The sequence below is a fragment of the Equus asinus genome, chromosome 8 (assembly GCF_041296235.1).
Source record: "Equus asinus isolate D_3611 breed Donkey chromosome 8, EquAss-T2T_v2, whole genome shotgun sequence".
Lineage (NCBI taxonomy): Eukaryota > Metazoa > Chordata > Mammalia > Perissodactyla > Equidae > Equus > Equus asinus.
This window is the reverse complement of record NC_091797.1, coordinates 86,313,276-86,337,227: the sequence shown is the minus strand read 5'-3', so window position 1 is coordinate 86,337,227 and position 23,952 is coordinate 86,313,276. Positions and strand designations below refer to the sequence as shown.

General features: G+C 47.2%; 1 pseudogene; it reads right to left on the bottom strand.

Annotated features, from left to right (window-relative positions):
- Positions 1-21,103: 21,103 nt before the first annotated feature.
- On the bottom strand, positions 21,104-23,153 carry LOC106844817 (cytoskeleton-associated protein 2 pseudogene; annotated as a pseudogene).
- Positions 23,154-23,952: the final 799 nt, after the last annotated feature.

The window sequence follows — 23,952 nt, the reverse complement described above, 5'->3', positions numbered from 1 at the left end:
AATATTTTGATGTACTGGGCTAAAGAAAAGAGATTGCTCAAATTAATTTCACGGATTTCTTTTTACTTTTCTTTTTGACATGGCTAGTGGAAAATTTAAAATTACGTACGAGGCGTGTGTTATATTTCTAGCCGGCGGTGCTGCGCTGACCACTGTGCTACTCGGCTCCCAGCGTGTCGGGGGAGCTGTCTCCCAGCCCCCACCCTCTCCGCACAGGTCCTCCTGATGCTGCTGCACTTGAACTTCCGTCCATGAGCTGATGAGTTGACTCCCTTGTCCCTCATGCCTTAGAGTGAGTGTGTGTGCGCGCGCGCGTGGGCACGCATGCGTGCGTCCTCTTCCAAGCCATTTCCTTCTGGGCTCCCTCTTTGCCATTTTTAGCTTCACACCAGCTCGCGGAGGGTGGGAGAAGGCAGAGGGGCCCCCACGCAGACACAGAATCACAGCCCCGCCCCCCCTCCTGCTGGCCGCTCCATGTGATGACCCACAAGCCTTGCAGTTCCAGATTCTGGCCCCTGGCAAGGTTATTGAAGCTGAGATCAACTGTCCGCCCTCTCCTAGGGAAAATAAAAATATTCTAATTAAAGCTGGGGAGGCCCTGGGAACAAGAGAGCTGGCGCCGGGCGGATGGATGTAATTCAATTTGAAGCGTGAAGAGCAGGACTCCAGGCTCTCGCCGTTACCAGGCTGATTGGGGGGCAAAACGATCCCAAAGTGGATGGAACAGCCCACGTGGGGGTGGAGGTGGGGCTTCAACTGAGGGATGGAAACGGTCCTGTTCCCTCAGAAGTCAGGGAAGGGGTGAGCTCATAGGGTTTGGGGGCCCACATCCACCGGGATCCTCCAAACCTCAGTTTCCACATTTGGGAACAGGGGATCACTTTGGTCCCCGCCTCTTAGGTCCCCATGAATACTGAATGAGGCAATGCAGGTGATGGGTTTCGCTCAGGCTGGGCATGGAGTACGTGCTCCATTAAATGTGAGCCGTTCTCTTTTATTCTCTCCCCTCCCTCCACAGTGACATTGAACATCACCCATTCTCCGGTTCTCAGCAGATGCCTGGAATGCAGACAGATCCCTGGTTCTGGGGTGGCACCTGTGGGAGATGGTGAGGAGAGCAGTGGGGAGAGGCTCAGATAAGGGTCCCTGCTAAAATAATTATCGCAATTAGGTGGATAAAGTATTAGTATACTAACAGGTGGTTAAGGAAACCTTATGGCTGGGAACAGAAGGTAAGATCCGAGGGCTTTCATGTCAGATCTCCTGAAGGTTTCAGAGGAAAGTCTGAGGTGGCTCCGTATTAGACAACAAGAATACTGTATGGTTTTTTCGGGAGCCGGTAAGAAGGGGAGATTAGGAAAGCTTGAAGAGTGGAGAGGATGAGAAAAACCAGCAAGACGGCGAGAGGCGGGAGCTGGGGGAGGGAGAGCGGGGCTGAATCTCTCATCAGCACCACCAGCCCCAGGAAAGTCTCGACCAAGGGACAGCTTACAAACCGTGGTGCCTAATGCTCCATTTTGAAGTTGTTCACGTTAAGGCAACGTCAACCCCTCCTGTCTTCTACCCCACCCCTGGAATCTGCAGAAAATTCTGCTCTCCTCAAAGATGGTTGGTACAATGGGATTTCTATATTTTTTTATAGGAACTTGATCAGGGGGCAAGTTTCACATCTGCAGAGATGTGGGGCCACAAAGTGTGGAAGCAAGAAGCATGGGAGCCCAGATCCTTCTGAGAATCAACAGAAGCCTTGAGGGGGCTCTAAGCCAGTGTTGTATTAAGACTCCCGCCCCCCCTTAACCCCTCCCCCCAAATACTCCCACAGGCAGATGGTTCAGAGAGCTGGGGCCCTTCTCTCTGCTGGTGTCAGCTCTCTCTCATTTTGGAGTCTTTCAAAGAAAAAACCAAAAACAGATTGAGTCTAGTGTAAAAGCAAGGGGAGGAGACGCTGGAAAGTTCCTGGAAGCTCACAGAGTTAAGACATCGCTAAACCATTGCCCGCAGAAAGACCGGTGACCAGGGCAGGGCAGGGCCCTCAGCAGCAGGAATGATGGTCTACCCCAAAGGACAAATGCATTAATTCCTTCTGCCCCTGTGGTATCCACTCAAAGTTCACGTCCCCAAGAAAGGGATTCTGATTGGGCTGGCTTGGGTTCACGGTCAGCCCTGCAGTCAGAGGGGTGGGCTCTGTGTGTGGCAGCCCCAGTGGCATGACATGGAGGGGTGGAGGGACAGTTTTCTAAAGAAGGGGGATGTTGTTCCCAGAATAAGGAGAAAAAGGATGCTGAGCTCACACATACACACGCACACACACAGATCCCATCACGTTCCAGCCTTTGGCTGCCCAGCACCCCCCTTCTTCCCACACAGGCAAATTTAAAAACTGATCCACATCACGAAATACAATTATTCCACACACAACTACAAATACACGAGAAAAGGGCAAAGAAAGCAGCCTACTTATCTGCAAATGTCAATTTCGGGAATAAGAGTAACAATTTTGGGAAGCCATGAGCATGTAGGGCAGGGGTGAGGGGAGGAGGTTGGGGGCTGGTGCTCAGACTAGGCCCTCAGCAATAGGGAGAGTCTAGCTCCAGAGGAGGTGGGTCCACTCAGGCCACGTAGATGGGCCACTCGTCCTCAGTGTTTGGCTCTGACAGTGGCCACATCAGAGAGGAGGTGACGCCACCCAGTGGGACTTAGTCCAGCCCTGAAAGACACCATCATGGGGCACTTGGAGCTCACAAGTGCAAAGAGGAATTTGACTTGAGCAGCAGATTCCTGCGTGCCCACGCGTCCTGACAGGCTGGCGGCCCTACGTTAACACGTGCATAAGGAGGAACGTGGAGAAGTCGGAAAGGAGGGCGGCTCTGCAGGGTGGTAGAACAAGGCTTGGAGCCTCGCTCTTTGCTTCTTCCTGGGTCCACAGCCTCGGGGAGGGCTTTACTGTTGGAGCCTCAGTTTCCCCAGCTGTGAAATGGGTTCATGTCTCTGTTACAGTGCTGTCCTGAGGAGCAAACGAGCTAATGCACATCACCTGCTTAGACTAGTACCTGGAACACGGGAAAGGCTCAAGAATCTGGACCGTGCTTGTCCTCTGTGTCTGAGGGGAGAGCACACCGGGACTCGGGGGGAAGAGGTGGTGTGTCCAGTACAGCACAGAGGTCCTCAGATTTCATGGAGCAGAAACATGTGAGAGAAAGAAAGGGTTAGACGGGTGTCATTTAGTAGAAACACAATGAGTCACATATATAACTTTAGATTTTCCCATAGCTACATTTTTTAAAAAGAAACAGGTGAAACTAATTTTAACAATATATTTTATTTAACCCAATATATCCCAAATATTATCATTCTAATGTGTGATCCAAGTAAAAAATTGAGATATTTTCCATTGTTTTTTTTCTAGTAGCCACATTTTAAAAAATAAGAAGAAGCAGGCAAAATTAATTTTGATAACATTTTATTTAACCCAATATATCCAAAATGTTATTTCAACATGTGATCAATATGAAAAAGTATCAATGAGATATTTTCCATTCCTTTTATCATACCAAGTCTTTGAAATCTGGTGTTTTTACACATACGGCACATCTCAGCTTGGACCCAAGGCATTTCAAGTGCTCAGTGGCCACATGTGGCTGCCACAATGGACAGGGCAGCGGTGGACCATCTGCATCCCATTTAGTCCTCGCAGTAGCCCTATAAGGTATTAACATTCCATCTCGTAGATGAGGAACTGGTCCCCGTGAGGTTAAGTGACTCGCCCAACTTCACACAGCTAGAAAGAGCAGAGCTGGGTTTGGGGCTGTCTGGGCTGTTCTGATATAGCCGTGCTGGGACCTGGGTCCTTTCACTCCCTCTGGAGCCTCCACACACATCTCAGGGTTGTCCACCCCCCAAGCTATGGATTGCTGCCGTGATTTACGGCCCTCCTGCCAGGTAGCCCTGGGACATAATTAATTTGTCTCTGCTGGTGGAGGCCTGCCTGGACGCCCTCACCTCCCCGCACCGCCTCTGCTTCCAGCCCAGATGATCGATTGATCCCCAGCGTGTCAATGGTGCCGAGGAGTAACCTACGGCCACAGGTAGATCTGCTTAATCAGGCACTTGCTCAGAGCAGCTAGCTGACAATTTTACTGGGCCGGGAGCATCGTATTCCCGTGTCTGTTTCCACCCAGGAGTCTTGTTCCTGGATCAGTCGGGGTGGACGCTGATCTGCTGCTTTCTGTGTTACGGCAGGGTCCGGGCTCCTTCCCAGGGAGAGGAAACCCACTGATCAGAGGGACATTGACTGTCTGACCTGGACGGGGTCACCTGTCAACCGACCCGCACTTATTGAGCTCTGTGGGTGAGCTCAGCTCCAGCGGGATAGTATTACTGATGATAATGCCTGTGACTGTAACATCAGTAACAGCTAACCTTGATCCAGCCCTTCCTGTGGTCCAGGTACTGTTCCAGCATGTTGCACATATACAAACACTGCAGGGTAGGGGCTTTAATATTCCCATTTTATAGGAGAGGAAACTGAGGGGCAGGACAGTCAAGAGACTTTCCCAAAGTCACATAGCAGGGAAGAGATGAATTTGGGATCTAATCCCAAGCAATCTGGCTGCCCTGAAGAGCTCACCGCCTTGTTGAAGAGGCAAGATACACACTCAAGAAAAAGGTGATGCACATGTGAGGGGAGGAAGCAATAGGGGCTACTGTTTGTGGACTCACAATAATAATAGTATGATAGCAAATACTCATTGGAAAACACGATGCACCAGGCTCTGCTGAAAGAAATTTACATAGTGTATCTCATTAATTCTCTACAAAATCCTAGAAGTAGGCACTATTAGCATCTTATCTTACAGATGAGGAAACTGAGGCTCAGAGAGTTAAAATGGTTTGGCCAAGGTCATGGCAATGTAATCCCTGTGAATGGATGGATGATCCTGTTGTGATGCTCACCTGTATATTTGGTTTATGGCTGATTCCCTGCCTTATCTACCCCAGGGACCGGAAGGTGAGGGTGATTCCCCCAGAGGGACATCTGAGCTGCATGAAGCTGACGTTTAACTGGGCCTCCTAACTGACACAGCTTCGTTAGTTATGCCATCGTATGTGCTTTCAAATGAAAGGATGCATGAGTTTCATTGGATTCTCAAAAAGTTTAAGACCCGCTGCTCTAGAGGGTTGTTTGCAGGGAGAAGAGAGGTTCACCTTTCGATGAAAAGCATTGAACAAACAGCGAAGAGGATGCAGGATCTGGAGCTCGACCTGGGGCAAACCCTGGCACCATCACCAAATAGCGACATGAACTTGGACGAGTTAGTTACCATCCCCAAGCCTCATCTGTCATCATTCTCATCAATCCTCATCTCCCGGATGGGGATCAAAATGGTACCTAGTTATAGGGTTGTCGTTGTAGGGATGTACTGTGGACTGAATGGGTTTTCCCCCAGTTCATAGTGAGACCCTAACCCCCAATGTGATGGTAGTTGGAGATGAGGGCCTTTGGGAGATAAACAGTTCCGAGAGAGGAACCCTCATGATGCGATTAGTGCTTTTATAAGAAGAGACACAAGAGAGCTTGCTTTCTCTCTCTCTCTGCCCTGCAAGGAAACAGCAAGATGGCGGCCGTCTGCAAGCCAGGAAGAGCGCTCTCACCAGACACCAAACCCGCCGGCACCTTGACCTTGGACTTCCCGGCCTCCCGAACTGTGAGCAATAAACATTTGTTGTTTACCCCCTCAGTCTCTGGTATTTGTTATAACAGCCCAAGACATGATGAAATGAGATAACATGCAAAGTTCTCAGAAGAATGCTTGACACATAGGAGGCCTTTGATAAATGGTCGCTGTTGTAAAGTCGGTTTCTGCACTTCCCACCCCTCTTCTCCCAATCCCAACTGGGGTTTCTCTAAAACTTGAAAAAAATCACCTAAGCCTTCTCTTCGCTGTTTGCCCTCATGCTGCTCTCCGCAAGCGTCGTTTCTAACAAAGCCAGTTCTGAGCCAACAGGACCCCAAAAGATGCTTCTGCTCGAACGGAAGGTGGACATTCTCCAGAAAAGCTTAGAACCCTCCCCCTCCCTGACTCCCCATCTTTGACTGAATTTCCCAACTCCCTCTACTTCTCAAAGTCAGTCCCTCTGTCTTTTCCCATCTGCAGCCAACCGGGGAGGAAGCGTCCTCCAATGGAATGCTGGTGCTTACTTGGAAAACTTTCAGGAGAAACCTTAAGCTAAGACCCCAACTTTACACACCTGCCGTTATGGATCTTGTAAGAGCCATGCATTTCCTGTGCCCGGCACTTTCCACACATTTACCCATTTAAGTCCTCACAGCGCCCCTCAGTGGTGGAGCATATTATTACCCTCATTTTCCAGTTTAAGAAACCAAGACTCAGAGAAACGAACGTGCCTGAAGTCGCACAGTTCAAAAGTGGCAGAGATGGGACATCAGCCCCAGAATCCACATTCCTGACCACTGTGCTCCACTGCGTCCTCCCCCGAGGCCAGTGGTCTGTTTTATACACAGCAACCGTTCCGCGTGAATTTCAGGAAGAACCTATGGTCAAGTGGATTTTTGTCCAGCTCCATATCTATTATAAAGAAAGACAAATCCAGAGGGGAGGTACTGGCAAAGAGGCTGCTGCAGGAGGGAAGAAAAAGCCACCCCAAATCACACAAGTCACAGTGGGGTGTCTGCATAGTGAGGACGTGTAAATGGAGGTAGGGAGGGCACCGAGAGACAAAACAGTTTATAGCAAAGTTTTTAAAAGGTCTTTGCAAGTTAGGCTGAAGCCTTGTGCAGAAGCATAATGTTCTGGAGCATTAGCTGGGGTTGTTTCCACACTGCGTTTCCTGATGGCTCATCGTTTCCCCCTATTCAGGCTGCAAATGGCTGGCCAGGCATCTCGGTCTAAGGAAGAGCTGACGCAGAAGAGAAGCCACAATAAAGCAGGCAGGTCCCTGGCTCGTGAGTTTTGAGGACTTTCTTCTGAATCAGAGTCTCCGGGGACCTGACCTGCACACAGCGGTGGTTTGATTAAGGTCCCGGGTGATTCTGACGGTCACTGAAGTTGAGAAGCACTCTTGTGCTGCCAGTGAAGTATTTGGAAGAATGTTTAGTGAGAACTAGACATCTTATTCTCAGAAAAGCCTCCTGGAATGCAGGAAGCAGAGACTAAGAACCAGAGTGCTCAGCCAGCAGCAGGACCCCGAGAAAGAACCCGCTCCTCGCCCACCTGACCCCCAGGCCGATTCTGCGGAGCAGGGAAGCAGCCCCGGGTAGGTGGGGACATCTGAGAGCAGCAGGCTCCTGCTGCAGCCCCTCCTTGGGTGTCACCACGGGAGGGGAGATGGGAAGACCTCCGAGTTCTGAGCACCTAGCGCGGGATGGTTTCACCCGTGAGCGGGAGACCTGCCTCCTGAGAGCCCTGGACCACAGCACAGCGCGGGAGCAGAAGAGGGGTCCAGGGGCCGACCTGGGTCCTGAGGATGGAGTCTCCTAAACCCCAGAGTGCTGTGGAAGCAGCAGAGGGCTCTGACAGCACACGCAGGGGACCCGAAAGGACCTCTTGGAAATTCAGACTCATTCAGCAATGACCTAGATGGGCAGATGCATGAAGAGCAGACAGGTCAGGATGTTTCGACTGTTGCCAGGTGGAATAGACTAGAAAGGAAGGATCTGATCCCCAGCTCACTGCCCTTCTTTGGCACTAGGTATGCCCCCAGGGTCACCCCAGTTAGACTGAGACTAGGTTTCTGCTCTGAGGCACAATGGGGTCTGTAGCCAATGCTATGGTGCCCCACCACCATCCTCAGACCCTCTGTCATTTCCATGCGCACAGTCTCCCCATGTGCTCTGTCACCCTATGGCCGGCACCTGCATCTCTGTGTGGCAGGGCTGCCCTCAGGTTTCCAGAACCCCCTTGGCCTGCCCAGCCAGAGAACCCAAGGTGCCTGCGTATTCACATCCCTAGGACAGCCCTTAACTGATGCCTGATGGGTGCAGGGAGAAGGAGATGCAAATTTGTCAGCTTCCGGGGCCCCCTTCCGGAACTCTGATGTGTGGCCATCACTGTCCCCAGTGCCCTGCAGGACGGAGTCAAGGGTGCCCTCCATGGGACCTGGTTTGACTCCTTTCCTTGGAGTCTCACTTGCCTGCTCTCTGATCAGATTTTCCCGGAACCACTTCCTTATAAGTCACTTTTCCTCAAATCCTCATTTTAGGATCTGAGGAATCTGATATAAAACAGGAACTTAAAACAAAACTGAGTTTAATTATGGGAAAAAAAGTAGGTACCCCTTTATGCCTGGCTGAGTTCGTAGACTGAGCTCTGTAAGACTGCACTCGTTAATGAAGACCTTCATAACATCACCTCTTGTCAGCACTCACACGTTTCCATGAATGATCTCATTAAACCCAGGAGTCAGAAACCACTGTTACGCCCATTTTACAGATCCCAAGAGGTTCAGTAACTGTCGCTTCAAGGGCTACAAGCAGTCGGGGCCCTGTTCCAACCATGGCTCTCCGCCTGGGTCTGGCTGAATTCCAGGGCTCTGAGCAGAAGCGCTGAGGGAAGGCGGAGACCTGGTCCGGAGCTGGGGGCCCAGGGCTCCTCCCACAGGGCGGGTCTGGGCTGAGAAGAGAGAGGACAGACCTCACAGGGCCTTTGTGGCAGAAAGGGCAGGGCGCAGGCTCATAGCATAAAGGCCCCAAGTGAGGTGAACTCCCAGCGTGAGCACCTGCTTGCTGTGCGGCCTTGGGAAGGTCCTGTCACCCCTCTGAGCTTCAGTTTCCTTACTTGCAAAGTGGGCTTAATAATTACTAAAAATGCACATTCTCTGGCTAGTGATTTAGGGAAGTGGATGTGGGTTCCTGACAGGTATGATCTTAAAAGGCTCCTGCCAGAGCGTGCTGATGACCACATTCAGTGTGAAATGGGTCAGAAAAACAAGAAGGTGGGTTGATTGATAGATAAGTGATAAAACAAGAAAAATAAAATGTTACTGGTAGGATCTTTGCAATGGAGGAAATTCTTTCAACTTTGCTTTTGGTTTGATACTTTTCATAAGAAAATGTTGGGGAGAAAAAGTCCCAACAAGTGATCCTTTTCTGATGGGAATGGTCCTGTCTCTTCTTTATGAGTCATTCTGATGCCCAGCAGGAGAGCAGCAGGCAGGACAAGCCAAGGGCCTGAGGGCTTATCTCTCTAGCCTCCCCTAAGGTGGGCATGTCAGTCTTCCATTTGCCTTTTCTTTTCCTTGGGAGTTGTCAGGCCCAGAGACCATGTCCCCAGCTAGGTTCTCAGCTTTAAAGGAATGCTGGTTTTGATAGCTAGGTAGTGGGAGCAGGGCTACGGGTACCTGGAGAGAGACAGAGATGGATGTCACCGGGTGCAAGATGGATCTCGCAGCCACCAGATGTGACTTTGCTGTGGGGCCCACGCTATTTCCCAGTGCTTTGGAAATCACCCCCATTCATCACCCTTTATGTTTCTGATTCATCTTGCAGGCAAGACAGGTCGTTTTACGCCGAAGCAAGAAGGATTCCTTTTATAGCCCTCTGAATCAGTGGGCTGTTTATTCTCTCTCTCCAAAGGCTTCTGTCACTTCATGCTGGATCCATCCAGGTTCATCCTAAAGTGCCTCCCTCCGGCAGACAAAGCCACAAGAGGCCACAAACCTCATTGGTAATTCACTCAGGCCCAGAGAGTGGCCACCCCATAGTCAAAACCACGGGGGTCACGGTTAACAAGGTACCTTTTCATAGGAGTTTCCCAGGAAATGACAGGAGGACACCGGGTATCAGTCGAGGGCTGCAGGGTGGAGAACCAGCATCTATTCTGAAGTATATTTGTTCCCTTTTCACAATACAAAAATTAACTCGGCTTCTTGGTGGCATTTCAATGCCCAACACACCAAACCCAGCCACTGTCTAGCGTAGAGCCTGACCCATAGTTAATAGTCAGTACATTTTCGAATGAACAAATGAGTGGACAATATAGAAAACTACATTTTCCTTCATGGATTAATAATATAATATTGGACATCAGTTATTGAATAAATTGTGGCCCAATTATGGTTGATTGTGAAGTGACTCTAATTATTCCCTTCCCTGTATCTATACCCCTTGGTAATGTGACTTTGCATCTCCTCCAGTCAAGGGATGGGGTCTGTTTTCCTGCCCCTGAATCTTGATTGGCCTTGCGACTTGTTTTGGTCAAGAGGATGTGGCAGAAGTGACTGGCTGCCAGTTCCAATTCTAAGCCCCCCAGGCTTTGTGCATGTCCCCTCACTATCTTGGAAGCTTGTCACTAGCCAACAGCAAGATAAGAAATTAAGTAGAGCAGAGACAAGGTGGTCCAGCTGGGGCCATCCTAGATCAGCCAGCCCAATGCGGCAATTGACCAAAACGGCATGGGGAAGCTGAGGCTAGAGCCACTCCAGCAAACCCAGCCCCAACTGTGAATCAAATCGGTTGTGGTTCTAGGATCTAAGTGCTTCCTAAGACTTAGGGTTGTTTTTTCACAGCAAAAGCTGACTGATACACATGTCCCGTTTACGTACATAATAGCATTTAACCCTTACAACAACCCTCCAAAGTAGGTGCGGTGGATACAGTTATCTGTCCTCCAAAATGTGTTCTTTCCTTATCCCACAGCAAAAGAGTTTCAGCTAGGACATAGCTGCCTCACTAAGGACTAAATTTCTCAACCCCTCTTGCAGTTACGCATGGCAATGTGAGGGAGTTCTTGCCAAGGACCAGAAGAGTGGAAATGATGTTGCAACTTCTGCCTCAATTGCTTAAGATAAAATTCCCAGCCTTGGAATTCTGCTACTTTCCCCTTCCTGCTGGCTGCACCAGGGATGACTCGAGTGACTATGTGTTGGAAGGGGCAGAGCCCATCATGCTGAATTCCTGAATGTCCCTCAGAAGAGACGTGCCCTGGATTGTTACATGGACAAGAAATCAACTTCTGACATGTTGGAGCTACTATGCCATGGAGCCTGCTTGTTATAGCAGCTGGTGTTAACCAAATGCCATAGAGATTATTATTTCCGTTTTACCGGGGAAGAGGTGGAGGCTCAGGGAGGTGACACGACTGGGCCTCTAAAATTGCACTGTCCATGACAGTAGCCACCAGCCTCTTGTTGCTGTTTAGATTTAAATTAATTAAAAATCCAGTTCCTCAGTCGCACTAACCGTATTTCAAGTGCTCAGTAGCCACATGTGGCTGGTGGCTACCATATTGGACAGCAGAGATAGAGAACGTTCCTGTTATCACCGAACGCTCTATCATGATGATGGCGCTGGTCTGGAAAGTGCAGAGCTGTGATTCTAACTAGGGTCTGAGTGACTTCAGTGCTCTGCTTGTGCCTGCCTCTTGCCTTGCAGGGTTCTCTCCAAGAGTTGCTCCTCTAGCACATATACATGTTTGCTTCCAGATCATTATTATCTATTTGTCAGAGAAGCTTGGGTGGGGAGTGGAGACTTTTAATTAAAGGGTGATGGCAGCTGGCAAAAGAATCAATGGGGAAAAAAGAAGTCATCTCTGAAATGTTCACACAAAGTCATTGTGAAAATATCACTGGATTTGCCAACGTTGGCTGTGACACGGTAGAGATGTCTTCACCTCCACCAGAACCTTTAAAACAGAGTGACCCACTCTGGACAAGATTAACTTCTCCTTTCCTTGCAACCACTAAGAAAGGGACCCATGTGGGCTGTCTGCGATGGTTACGGTTGGAGAAAGACTGGTTGTTCACAGCAACAGGACTGGTGGCACTGCTGGATATATTCACCACAGTGGTCTCGTTGGTGAGGTTATAGAACGAGGAGGGCAGGGTGACCAGCCAAAGAAGAGAAGACCTATGGGTGAGGTCCCAAAGGAGGAACTGGGTGGGTGGCGTGGTCCTGCAGCAACATTCCACTCTATCCAGCCGCAGGTCAGCCTCAAGCTGAGTATTTGGGTGGATCTTCCTTCTTTTTCCCTCACTTAAGCCTAAGGATGGCCAAGATGGAAAATATGTTCGTGTGCTTTATAAATATCTGTCGAGTAAATGCAGTGCTCCAGCCAGTGTCCCAGGCACTGTGGGGATACAGCAGTGAAAAACACTCAGTTCCTGCCCTCCCAGATATGCAGTCTAGTTAGGGAGCAAGAGAAAGACGCAGGTCATGGCAGCAGAGTGAGAGAATTTCTGAGTTAGAAGGTGTGGAGGTGGGGCTGTGGAGCAAAGAGAAAGGCAACTGTGAGGGACTGAATTGTGTCCCCTCAAAATTCATATGGGGATGTCCTAATGCCCAGTGCCTTGGAAGGGGACTGTATTTGGAGACAGGGCCTTTAAAGAGGTGATTAAGGTAAAATGAGGTCAATAGGGTGGGTCTTAATATAAGATGATTGGTGTCATTACAAGAGGAGATTATGACACAGAACGCAGACCAGGGGGTCACCATGTGAGGACACAGCGAGAAGGCGGCAGCCTGCAAGCCAAGGAGAGAGGCCTCAGAAGAAGCCAGACTTGCCAACACTTTGATCTTGGACTTCCAGAACTGTGAGACGATAAATTTCTGTCGGTATTCTGTTGTGGCAGCCTGAGCCAACTAAGACAGTCACCTAAGTCAGTTTGGGGAGGAAGGAGAAGTCAGAGAAGGCTTTCTAGAAGGGGCGATGATTGAGGTACAGAATGAATGGGAGAGTCTGACGAAGGGGGTGGCCATGGGAGGTTGGCGATTGTAGGCACAGGGAACCCCATACTAGGAATAGATCATAGAGGACATTGGGAGTCAAATTAGAGAATTTGCTCTGTTTCCTGGAGGCAAATGGGAGCCACTGGGGGGATTAGGCAGAAGCATGGCACAACCAGGCTTCGTTCTACAAAGACCACCTCGAATGCATCAATATGATATATTTCAGGGGCAAGATGGGACGCTGGGCGACAGGTTGAGAGGCTAGGCAGTGGTCCACATCAGAGATGCTGGTGGCTTGGACTAGGATAGTAGCAGCAGGAAGAAAGAAAAGAGGTCATATTGGAGAGATATTTAGGGAGACAGGTGTTGAAGATGGATGGACATGGTGGCTCAAAGGGAGAAAGGAGAATCTTTAATTTGGTCTCCAGTTGTAGATCCTGAGACAAGGCTTCAACAGTGAGAATCTCATTTAGGATGTTAAGGTGGAGGAGCGGGGAGGTGAGAGAGGAAGAGAAAGCAGCCAATAAAGGATCTAGTCAACTACCACTGAGGGCAAGTGGAACTTCATCCTGCTAGGGAGCCCTGGGGACAGTGTAGGACATGACCACAGAGGGATCCCACTTGGGCAGCAAAGGAGCTGGGGTATTTATACACCAGCTTCTGCCAGTATTAGCTGAGAACTGATTCTGGGGTGTGGACACTAATTCCCCAGCACATCTGAGCCACCAGGCAGGTCACAGGGAGGGCTCTAGCAGTAAGAGAAACCCTCAGGACACAAACTGTAGGTTTGTGGCAGATGAAGTCTGTCTGGCGTACATGAAGTGGTAAGGATAGCGATACGATCTGCCCCAGGAATTTGGGTATCCCAGCATTCTGACTTAGGTATCCAGTCCAGTGTTTCATGCACTGAATTGGAGAGTGGAAGAGTAGGTGGAACGGAAGGAGATTATTTTAGACCCGCTGCCATCTATGGTGGTGCCAAGTGGGCAGTTGAGAGTGGGTCTGGAGATCCTGAGGACATCTGGACTGTGAAGCCAACGGAGGGGCCAACAGCACATGGCTGGTACCTAAAGCCATGGGAGAGGATGCCGTGGCCCAGAGAGAACTCGCAGCATGAAGAGTTCTGGGACCCCAGGGTGGAGCCCTGAAGGGTACCCACCCCATCTGATTCTCAAGTCCTGAAACTCCAGCCATTGGTCCTGTGCAGCTCAGGCTGCTGAGAGCATCCATTACATAAGCTGTAGATAAAGTCTCGGGCAGCACAGGGGACAGTGACTGCTAAGAAGAAGTGTCTGAATTAAGGAAATAATTCCCTAGCATTTTTTAATTAAAACCTTCAACCCAAGAAGCTTGTTAATTTTAGCTTCGGCAAGGTGTTCTGCCATGGCTTGGCACCCCGCTGCCTGGCGCGCTGTCTGAAGTTGCTGCCTGTGCTTTCCCTCATTCGCGAGGTGCTCACACTCTGGGTGGCAGGCGGGTGACTGCAGCCAGATGGAAAGCCAGCCCCTCCAGAAGCAGATTCCTGTTGGGTTTTTGCAGCCAGCAAGAGGCTGGAGGAAATCCTGGGGTCTTTCCTATTTCCTCCTTGCCCTCATTCCTCCTTAGATTAGATGCATTTGAAGAGTGAGAGAGAAAAATCCCAGTTGCAGGGTGGTTCACAAAGAGACCATCAAGAAGGCTGGTTGGGCACTCCCCACTGCATAGTGTTCATTCCTGATTAGCTCCACAGGCGGGGTTAATAAGAGAAGCTAATAGATCCTGAGTTCTTTCCATGTGCCAAGCACTGTGCTCCTTGCCGCTACTATCTCCTTTAATCCTTACAATAAGTCTGTGACTTAGGTGGTATTATTCCCCATCTTACAAATGATGAAACTGAGCCTCAGATTGCTATAGGAACTTGCTTAAGGTCACACAGCAAGCGAGTGGCAAGCCAGCTATCCAGATTCCAAATACAGGCTCAAAGGAAAACTACCACCGAAAACAAGAAAATCATGGAATCTGGAGGCAGAGAAATCAGTGCGGTATCACTCGCCAACATGCTCAATGAACGTTAGCTATTGCTACTGTTACATGATGGTGCTCATACTTTAAATGGGCTTGAGAAGACCACCGTCTCAAACATGCAGAGAGGAGGGCCAAGATTCACATGCAAAGTTGCTTATCCCAGCATCATTGATTCATAACTGAAAAGTTGGAGCCAATCTAGATGTCTAAAGAGGGAGGATGGGTGTAATAAATGATGGCGGATCCCGACAGCATATTAGCACGTCTGCATTAAAAGTCATTTGTTGATAAATGGTTAAGGACATGGAAAAATGTTCAAAATATATCGTTAACTTGGGAGTTCTTTTTTTTATTGAGGTCACATTGGTTTATAACATTGTGTAAATTTCACGTGGACATCATTAGATTTCAGCTTCGGTATAGATGGCATCGTGTTCATCACCACAATTCTAGTTACCAACAGTGTAACGTCTCTTGTATAAAAATTATTTGAAAAATAGGGTATGTGTGTATATGTATATATTTACATATTTATGCACAAATATATACATAGATACATTTGAAAACTGAAAAGACACTAAAAGTTTTCTCTCAATGTTGTGATTACGAATGATTTTAATTCTTTGTGTTATTCTGTGTTTTCCATATTTTCTACAATTAGCATAAATCCTTCTGTAATGAGGAAAAAAAACGTTTATGATGTTTTGAATTTTTACAGTCTCATAAACCCTTGCTCTTGTTTCATGAATGCAACTTCCTATCTTACCTCTCTAAATCGATTAATCACATTTAGTTTGTCATCTTCTGTTAGCTTTATTCTCTCTACTTACTTAGGCATTCATTTTTCTCTTTCAGGAGGGGTTTCAACACTTAGAGATTCTTGGCTGGTGCTCATGTGGGTATCTGAGGTGCCATGTGCCTACCTTTGAGTGGTATTTCTCTTTCCTGTGGCCTTTGAGGAAGATGGGGTGATGTGTGCTGCAATGTGCGGAGTGTTAGCAACTTGTCTTCTGGTGTGGGACGTCCCATCCTGCCGGGGGTCAGCAGCTCTCTGGGGCCCAGCCTGCCTTTGAGTCTCAGTGTCCACACTTCCACACCCCCCCCACCCCCGAAGTGAGGAGGGCAGAGGACTCAACCAGCCTCACTGGGCAGAGCACAGCCCACAAATAATTCCCCATAAGCCCCAGAGCCTTCCTATTCCTTCTATCTATTCACTCTCCTAGCTTAGAATTGGATTAGGGACTGTGGCTTTCTCCAGAGTTCCTCCTCCAGTGATCCGATAGCGTCTAAATGAAATCTTTCTGAAGTCATTTAAAATTTCTGGCCCATAAACAGCATTCCCTTTTCCCCTACAAAGCTGTAGATAGATTGCAGTTAAAAATTTTGTTTCTCTTATTTTTATGGAATTTGGGTCAGGAGGAAAGGAAATCTTTGTGGTAAGTTCTCCATCTTGATCCACCCTCTAAATGTTTGAAAATATTTTGTTTTCATTGAAACTAAATAAGAAATAAAAATAATTTTAAAAATATTGCCTCCTTTCTTATGAGAATTAACTCAGATAAGGTCGGCAAAAAATTGTTTTAAACTTTCAAGCATAGTTTGGGGTTATTGTTATTCCACTCGTATATTTTGTTTGTTTGTTTTTTGGTGAGGAAGATTGGCCTTGAGCTAACATCTGTGACAATCTTCCTCTCTTTAGGATGTGGGATGCTGCCACAGCATGGCTTGATGAGTGGTGTGTAGGTCTGCACCCGGGATCCAAATCCACGAACCCAGGGCTGCTGAAGTGGAGCCTGCAAACTTAACCACTACGCCACTGGGCCAGCCCCTTCACTAATATATTTTGGTGCAGAATGGAATCAAGAGGATGCTGGCAGGTGAGAGGTGGAAGTAACCTCAGAGCTGGCCCACCCAGAAGTTTCTGTTGCACATTGGCAGCAAGGCCCTTCCTGCAAAGAATTGCTTGTGTGGAAGCCCAATGAGCAGAGCTATCTAGGCTGACAGCCCCAGTGGCACAACCCCAACCTCATCCAATCCTCTTTTATCTTTTCTAGGGGCACAGGGAGCCTCTGGAAGGTGAAGCAGCTCCTCATACCCCACAGCCAGGATTCCGCACTTGAATCCAGGTCACCAGACAGCAGAGGCCACAAGGATGTAGAAGCTCCCTGGGCGAGTGACATGTCAGTGATCAAGGACTGAGCCAGCTGGATGTCTGCAGGCAGAGCAAGTGCAGCACTGGGGGTTAAGAGCGTGGGTCCCCGAGTCACCCAGACCTGGGTTCGAATCCCAACGCTCCCGCTTACCAGCTGAGAGCTCAGGCAAGCGGGTCCACCTCTCACGAGTGAAGAGTTTCTTCACTGAGAAACAGGGATAATGGTCCCACCTACCTTTAGCGTGGTGAGGAGGACAATGAGAGAATTCATTTTAACATCCTTCACAATGCCTGGTAGGTGCTCAGAAACATTAACCATGAGGCTGTTCATTCATTAAATAAATATTACTGCCCATCTACTGGGCGTCGGGCGGTGCTCCAAATGAGGGGACATAGTTGAGAGCAAAAAAGAGAAGTCCCTGCACTCCTGGAGCTTCTGTTCTGGAGAAGAGACAGACTCTAAATAGATGAGCAAGAAATACTGACTGGGGAGACGCGCTCTGAGGAGAATTAACAGAGGACAGCGTGATAAAAGCCGACGAGGAGAAAGTGTCAGTGGGGCTCAGAGAAAGCTGCTCTGGGGAGGGGCCGTAGGGCTGAGACTTGAATGAAAAGAAGGAGCCGACAAAGAGAAAGTCAGGGGAAGGCATTGCAGGTGGCAGAGACAGCTGTGCAAAGGCCCTGAGGTGGCTACTGTGGAAAGATTGGGGACCTTTGGCCATTGTAGCTGGAGCAGAAGGGCCAACAGGAGCAGTAGTTCAAGGCAAGGTCCAGGAGGTAGGTGGGGCCCAATACGTCAGGTTTTCTAAGCCACGGTCAGGAGATTGGATTTTATTCAAGGCCTCAGGAAGCCGTTGTAGGATTTCCAGCAGGGAGTGGTGAATGTGACCTCTCTTAGTTTTCATCCCATTTATCAGGCAGTCCAGTTATTGATCGACCGGCCCGAGCCTTCCACGTGTCCTGTAAACTCAGGGCAGAAACCATGCCCAATTCATCTTTACAACCCCCTCCCTCCAGGTCCTGAAAAACTGCCCTGGGCCCTTGCAAATATTTGTTGAATGAATAAAGAAACAAAGAAAAGACGGATGGACCTGTTTTCTTTTCATTTGTCTTAAACCTCCCCCTGCTTCTGCTGCCTTGTCTCCTGGGGGAAGGAGTGTCAACTTGGCACCCGTTCTCATCTTTGCGAGAGAACCCTGGGGCTGGTGCAGGGAGATTTTCCCTCCCTTGGCGGGAGATGGATGGGCAGGCTCTGCAACATTCCCAGGTGAGACCGTCCATGACCGTGACTGAGGGGCTGAGCAGAGCAATGATTGGGAAGCAGGATGGCTGGCGAAAAGGCCAGCCATTCGTTACCCAGCTGGCAGCTCGGCACAAGACAAATTGGGCCCTTGGAATTCTAAATGAACACGCCTCCCTGGATGAAATAGCCAGGGTTTGACCGCAGCCCAGATGCGTGGCCCAGGAAAGCATTCCAGAGATGCTGGTACCCAAGCTCCAGCCAAGGCAGGATTCAGAGGGGAGCCCTGTGCAGGCTCAGTCACCCTGACTCCAAGACGAAAGAAACACCCAGAGAGGAAAAAGTCCCATCTCTGACCTGTCACTTTAAGCCCTGCTAAAACTTCCCATGTTTTGTTCCCTCCCCCTCTCTTTGTCCAGTCATTTTTCAGTAGTGCCTCCTGGGGCTCTGACATCCACCTTCTACCGCATGATGCTAATGATCTGAGGCAGGGACGGCACATATGTTTCGTCTGCTGCCAGTTCAGATTGATGGGTAGTGACTGCCTGTGTTGAGAAGACTCCCGAGGTTTCATCAGGGCTCGGATGGAGAGAAGCTGTGATTGATTAGTGATGTCTGTCAGGACATATGAAGGGGGAATATGGGTCTAGTACCACAAATTCACCATCCTTCTAAAGCCTTGGAACCTAAAGTGTCTTGTCTCATAGAGAGAAAAAGGAAAAAAGAATTTTTTTCTCCAACGTATGTAATTTTGGCTTTAATTTTGCCTCAGTGGGATGATAATAATATCTATGATAATTAAGTGCTTAAAATATGCCAGACACTGGGCGAAGTGCTTTGCACATATTATCTTAATTAAACTGCATCACTACCCTAAGGTACCACCATAACTACATGACACACAAGGAAACTCAGGCTAAGAAAGATAAGGTGACTTGCCCAAGGACTCTTAGCCAATAAGTGGCAGAACCAGGATTTGAACCCAGCTCTGTTGCAATCCAGTATAATAATGATCCCACAGCTCCTTCAGTGCCTAGCGCCTGCATTCTGGCCCCTCCCCCATACACACACACACACACACACACACACACACACACACACACAAAGCTGTGTCCTGTCTTGACCTCTACTCTTCTTGCTGCAATAAAAGCACAGTTCATCTCAGAACCCCACAATCTAAATTCGAGGTTTGAGAGACCCCTGGAGCTGTGTTGCCCAGTACAGTGGCCAGTGGCCACACCTAATGATCCTTGAAATGTGGCAAGTCCAAATCGACATGAGCAGCCAATGGAAAATGTACATTGAAGACTCAGTAGAAAAAGAAGAATGTAAAATACCACACTACTAATGTTTTATGTTGATTACATGTTGAAACTATAATACTTTTGATGTATTGGGTTACATAAAACATATTGCCAAAATTATTAATGAATCTCACCAGGTGTTTTTGCCTTCTCTCTCTCTTTTTTGTTTTAACGTGGCTGTGAGAAAATTTGAGCTTGCACAGTGGCTCGCATTTGTGGCTCATGAAATATTTCCATTGGACACACCGCTCTTGAGATCAGCCGTGCCTTTCAACCCTGTCATTTGTAGCAGGTAAGGATGTCACCCACCAGAGAGGGGAAGGCACTGGCCTAAAGTCACATCATTTTTTTTTCATAGTAATGCAGATATTTTTATTGTATACATATTAAGTACACAATTTAAAAAGAAAAAACCTACTCTCTAGAACATGAGAAGAAGATAAATAGAACAAAGGTGCTATTATACACATGGAATGAATGAATATAAAAGAAACCAGGTATGTGATTTTCAATCATATTCATATTACACAGTTTTAAAACTATCTAATCCTTTACAATGACCAATGAAACTGCAAAGTTGGTAAAGGATGTATGCCGTTTAAGTTCAGAGACTCATACAATTTTATTGGTGGTATTCATGTGTAGCGAGAAGAGAACTGTCTACTGCATGTAACTATCATGTTTCACGAGACATGATTTAACAGTGAAGTTTTTATATTATAAGGAAGCAAGTTTAAGTGTTGGTTATTTTAGAAATACTACTTAAACTAGAATGATATTTATTAAATATTATATATTCTTTCTCTAACTCCATTCTAATAGTCTATAAACTATATCAAATGAAGCAACGGAAGTTAAAATTTTAACATTTTAGATTAGTCAAGTTACAAAAGGAACTAAAGAAAGGAACTCAAATTTAAAGTCTCGAATATCCACTAAGTTTGGCATCTTTTCTTTCTTACCACAAAGGATCTTTTCTTAGAAGTGGGGTATTTAGTTAACTATCCTTCTTGGTGACCTCAGCTACTACCAAAAAGAAAGAGGCCAAGAGACCACAGATGCAGGCTCACTAGCATTGACGGAAAGTGAGAGTGTCACCTAAGAACCACAGGCAGCCCAAGGGACAACAGACCACAGCAGTCCGGGTAACAAGAATTAGGTGAAAAAGCAAGCTAAATTTTCTACATATTAATATTTGAAGGAAGTCACTACACATTACAATTGTTGACTTGCATACTGAGCCAGAATCAAGGAAAGGCAAAAAAGTCAGTATTCCGTCTACAGGCAGGGATGTATATCATAAATCTTAAAAACAAGGCCATGCAAAAATATAAATTTTATTTAGAATACCTCATTTTCTGATGATGTGGCATTAGTGCACTTATATTTAATGAGTTATAATTTTTCTGTCATTTAGAACTATTAAAAGTAAAGTGAATACGCTAATATTATGATGAAACCTGTTTATATTTAAGAAAGATAGTAAACTAGTTGACAAAATTTACCTGTCTTAGAGAAGAACTCAGTTTGTTGAGACTGACAAGGTAGGATTAGCTTTCTGATGCCTAGAAGGCAACACCTGCTATAATGTGAATGTTAGTAAAGAGCTCACTGCCACGAATACTTAAGATACTTGACCAGCTCCTCACCTAAGAGACATACAAAGCCACAACAAACAAAATACCGCAGGTATAACCACCACCCCATTCCTTCTTGTAGCTTTATTTCTCTTCTGTTATTTTGGACTCCAAGTACATCCGGCACAGTGCCGCGTTAGGGCGGCATACAAAAGCATCAGTTTCACTTCCCAACTCTGTTAACTGTTCCAACGAAGACACAAACGGATAATGGTCCTTTAACATATCTGGCAATTTAGAAGTCTTCTCTTGAAGACGGCGAGAACGTCTAACTGGTGTTAGAAACTTCAGCTCTTTAAATGTAGAATTTGTTTAATCAAACTGTATCTTCTTTTTTACACTTTGCAAGTATGGTGTAGCAGACACATTGTATTTAATCAAGCAACCCGCCCTTGTTTCTGTACTGGGGGTTTTAACATCATTGGTTGTATCTTTTGTCTTGTCACCTTGCTCTTTTTCACAATCTTGAAATACCACACTTCTATGATGTTTATTTTCCATTTCCAGTCTCCCTGACTCTAGGCTAACATCTATATCTTCAACGTTGACTTCCTGGGTTTGGTCCTTGGTTGCGCAAGCCTCAATATGTTCTCCAAATTTAACGTTTTCTTGACTCTTCATTGTTAGAATATCTGCAATTGCATGTCACATTTCTTCTATAGGCTGAGCTCTTGCCAGAATGGCCTCCTCATAGATTGCGATAATATCTTCAATAGGACTCGTGAGTGGTTCAATACGTGCAAGGCATATCCAATATTTAACAAGTTTTTTGGCATCTGGAATATTTTTAATCAAGTCATTCAGGGTGACCAATATTTCTTTTTTTGGGCATCCCTCATTAATCAGGTTTAGGCATTCAGAAAACGTCTTGTTTACTTTTTCAGTAAATAACCGTTGTTCATCTTCTTCTGCCATGGTTGTCCAAAAGGACCCAACAGGCCTTTCACTTTGGTCTTTGGGCTCAGGCTGGGTAACTACTGAGTTGGGAGGTCTTTTCAGCACTTTTCCTTTGCTAGCTTTCCACTCATTCAGACGAGCTTTTCTCTCTTCTGCAGTTTCTTTGGGCTGAGCCAATCTACTATCAATAGCTGCTTTTGCTATAGTATGTCTGCGCTGGTCAGTGGTTTTTGACTTTTCCATCAGCTTGGTATTGGAAGCAGGCCTGACTACAATTTCAGATGTCATGCTTCTTGACAGTGTCTTACTTCTTTTTACATCCTGAGAAGAACTGGCTTTGAAACTGGATAAAACTGTATTTACTTTTAATAATTCTTTCTCATGAGGCCCTTTCCGAAAGGTAACATTGGCAGAGCTTCTGCTGATGCCTTGCCTCACGGTGTTTTGGGTATTATCATGGTGACTTCTAATAGGAGATCGCAGAAGTTGTCTGTTCCGAGATGTAGTGCTGACAAATTCAGTAGTCGTCATCACAGATGAGGCTCTGCCAGTATCCACTGGGACACTGCTGGTGTTGACAGGCTGAGGCTTAGTGGCTTTAGAGACAGTAGTTGCAAGTTCCTTTGTTGTTGCAGAACTCTCACCTTTGACTTGTAGGGGTTTTCTAAATGAATTAATCTTAGACTGAACAATTTGGCCACGATAAGATCCAAGCACATGTTTCTTGGGCATGTTAGCATCTTGCTTTGGTCTTTCCGTAGTCATTTGTTTCTTTTTACTATTGTTTTTGAAGTGAATGCTTGGCTTAATGTCATATGTTGATTTTGGGTATCATCTTTAATTGGTAACAACTGCAGAGTTTGATTATGATCCTCAAAATTATATGTATCAGTTGCTAAAGTTGAATGGGTTAATTCATTAGAAGATTTTAAAGGAATACAATTTTTTCCCATTGTTAAATTATTTTTGCTTCCTGTAGGTGTACTGACATTTTCTTTATTAGCCATTTTTGTTTTCAGTTTCAGTGCTTTTGTCTCTTCTCGGACCTGGCCCTCAGATGTCATCACTTTCTGGTCCCTACTACTGGATAATATCCGATTTTCCTGTTTGGATGCAAAAAAGATTTTCTTTTTAAGAGTTGTTCCTTGAGTTTTTGTCTTCTTTGCTCTCTGAACGCGGACTGGGCCCTCTGACTCGGGGGCAGCTGCAGGTCGCAGGGCACGGCTGGGGTGCTCATCGCAGCTCAGGGCGCCGAGACACGGCTGCGTTTTGAGCGCCTCGACTCCCTCCACCTGTGGCCGCCGCTCCAAGTCACATCATTTTTGGCAGCAGATAAAGGACCACATCCTAGTTTTCTTGTCCCCAGATCCTATGCCCTTTCTTCCTCAGCGAAAGAACAGCTGGCTGGAAGCCATTTTTCTTTCTTTCAAACATGCTTTCATGCTGGAGGGGGGAAAAAAAGAATGAATTTAGACCAAACAGGGAAATAGTCATTTTTTTCTCCTCCCAATGCCTGATGGAATATAAGAGGGTGGGACACCCTGGTGGTCACCATGCCTCGACTGCCTTGGCCCAGAGGGTCCCAGAGAACCCAGGGGCTGACTATGAGCCCTCTCCACATGGATGGCTGTTCTGACTGTGCCTCCTCCTGGGAGCCAGGCCACCTCCCCAGCAGGTGTGTCCCCAGAGACAGCAGCCTGCGTAGACCTTTCTCTCGGGCTCAGGGCATCTGGGACATATGGGCAACTTCAAGTGCCTTCTGAATGATTTTGCAATTAGCTGTGGCTCCGGCTGGCACTGAGAGTCTTAAGCCACAGCAACCCCCTGTCTCAACTGCCTACTGAATCCTTCCCTTCTGGCTCATGACTCACTCTCTCTACCACTGCACCACACAGCCAGGAGCCGGCATGATTCCCGCATGAACTCAGGTTGATGGACACTTTGAAATTTGATTTGAGATTTGACAGTTACAGTCCTGAAATTCAGATCTGACTCTTCCCTCTACCTACTTAAAACATCCTCAATAGCTCCCCATT